Below are 2,780 nucleotides of genomic sequence, written 5' to 3' on the forward strand. Positions count from 1 at the left end.
TAGTACTTTTCTTACTCGGAGGCAAAATCAGCACTTTAACTGCCCAAATCATACAGATTTTACACATGTAGCACTCTATACACACATAGGCACACACCTTGCAGTTCTTCTACACACACATAAGCTAAAAACCCATTCTGTCACGTGAAAATTCTGCAAACCTATTACATATTCAGTGTGTCGACATAGAAGCACTTTTTAATGCCACTAAAATGCACAAGTAGTTAGCCTGAAGATGCAACCTGAATGAGTTTACAGTATGTACTCCACTTTATTAATGATTAGTAATGAGAAAGTGAGGACTACAAGAGTATTGGAAAATACTTTTTCCACTCTGAATGTAAAGCAGATTGTGTGACCATTGGCCAAAAATGACCACGAAGGGACTCGAACCCTCAAACTTCTGATCCGAAGTCAGACGCCTTATCCATTAGGCCACGCGGTCATCCGTTCACCTGAGATGATTTTAATCATGTAGGTGGTATGCATGGATGGAGAACATATTATTGAAAGGTATTCAGGTTTACATCCCATAGTGTTCTTTCAGCTCTTTTCGCTGGAAGCACTTTTTTGGAATCTATATATTGAGTATTTTATGAGTACGATATGCTTTTTTTTTCCTTTTTGCATACAAACCTCTTTCCTCATGAGTTTAAAGCTCATTTGTATTCTCTACATAGCTCTGGAAGTTTCCAGACGTGGAGTGAAACAGTTTTGAAAGTAGGACAAATTGCTCCTTCCTGCATATGCTAATTTTTCACACTCACATAGGTTGTATACGTTTTATGAATCCTGGCTTGACCTATTCAAGTAGCTGAAAGCCTGTCACCACCTCTAGAAACAAGATTCACACCAATCCAATTCAAATCATTTTTTCCAAAGGAATATGTTCTGGCCGGTCGAAAATGCATCTCACAAAAATAGGCATTTAAAAATATACTTTGCAGTTTCAGAACACTAACATGACTGTGAAGTGTACACAAGTAAAATGGGACCGTTTCAAAGTACCTAATCCCTCATAAACTTGTGAGAGGAAGCATGTAATAAATCTACCTAATTTTCTGGAAAAGAAAGAGGGAGGATTTTTGTTATCACCTCTGATGGGCCTTGAACCCACAATCTCTGGCTTAGGAGGCCAGTGCCTTATCCATTAGGCCACTGAGGCACACATGCATAGCTCTTTTCTAGAGGCATTATTTAAATGTATTCTATGGTCAGACACCGGTGTGTGCACACAGGGCATTTCTCACTTCTCTCTATAAGTAAACTTCCCATTTTCATCCTCTTCCATCCCCGACTTTAACGCTCTCTTCTATGCTATAATGGAGACTTTGCAATTTTAGCAAGTGGAGAGAAATTGGAGAACCACTTTCGACTCCACACTTCTTCTTCACTTACTTCTTTTCTCAATATACTGGGATTAGAAAATGGTATCAAGCCATCCTTATCATCAGCAGGACACGGAAAGAGGCACCAAGTCTCCTAACCAAGTTCAACCACACTCTGCAACTTAACCATTGCACTACAAATTAGGCAACGGGGGCATCAGCAAAGGCAGCCAATGTGCCGATCCTTTATACATTTTGTGTAGTACTTTTCTTACTCGGAGGCAAAATCAGCACTTTAACTGCCCAAATCATAGAGATTTTACCAATGTAGCACTCTATGCACACATAGGCACACACCTTGCAGTTCTTCTACACACACTTAAAGTAAAAACCCATTTTGTCACGTCAAAATTCTGCAAACCTATTACATATTCAGTGCGTCGGCATAGAAGCACTTTTTAATGCCACTAAAATGCACAAGTAGTTAGACTGAAGATGCAACCTGAATGAGTTTAAAGTATGCACTCCACTTTATTAATGATTAGTAATGAGAAAGTGAGGACTACAAGAGTATTGGAAAATACTTTTTCCGCTCTGAATGTAAAGCAGATTGTGTGACCATTGGCCAAAAACGACCACGAAGGGACTCGAACCCTCAATCTTCTGATCCGAAGTCATACGCCTTATCCATTAGGCCACGCGGTCATCCATTCACCTGAGATGATTTTTATCATGTAGGTGGTATGCATGGATGGAGAACATATTATTGAAAGGTATTCAGGTTTACATCCCATAGTGTTCTTTCAGCTCTTTTCGCTGGAAGCACTTTTTTGGAATCTATATATTGAGAATTTTATGAGTACGATATGCTTTTGTTTTCCTTTTTCCATACAAACCTCTTTCCTCATGAGTTTAAAGCTCATTTGTATGCTCTACATAGCTCTGGACGTTTCCAGACGTGGAGTGAAACTGTTTTGAAAGTAGTACAAATTGCTCCTTCCTGCAAATGCTAATTTTTCACACTCACATAGGTTGTATAAGTTTTATGAATCCTGGCTTGACCTATTCAAGTAGCTGAAAGCCTGTCACCACCTCTAGAAACAAGATTCACACCAATCTAATTCAAATCATTTTTTCCAAAGGAATATGTTCTGGCCGGTCGAAAATGCATCTCACAAAAATAGGCATTTAAAAATCTACTTTGCAGTTTCAGAACACTAACATGACTGTGAAGTGTACACAAGTAAAACGGGACCGTTTCAAAGTACCTAATCCCTCATAAACTTCTGAGAGGAAGCATGTAATAAATCTACCTAATTTTCTGGAAAAGAAAGAGGGAGGATTTTTGTTATCACCTCAGATGGGACTTTAACCCACAATCCCTGGCTTAGGAGGCCAGTGCCTTATCCATTAGGCCACTGAGGCACACATGCATAGCTCTTTTCTAGAGGC

General features: G+C 39.3%; 1 non-coding gene across 1 annotated transcript; it reads right to left on the reverse strand.

The window, feature by feature from the left end:
- Nucleotides 1-372: 372 nt before the first annotated feature.
- TRNAR-UCG (transfer RNA arginine (anticodon UCG)) lies at nucleotides 373-445 on the reverse strand. Its single transcript has one exon. It is a non-coding gene; the product is annotated as a tRNA-Arg (tRNA).
- Between the last annotated feature and the right edge of the window lie 2,335 nt (nucleotides 446-2,780).

The sequence above is a fragment of the Triturus cristatus genome, chromosome 4_1 (assembly GCF_964204655.1).
Source record: "Triturus cristatus chromosome 4_1, aTriCri1.1, whole genome shotgun sequence".
NCBI lineage: Eukaryota > Metazoa > Chordata > Amphibia > Caudata > Salamandridae > Triturus > Triturus cristatus.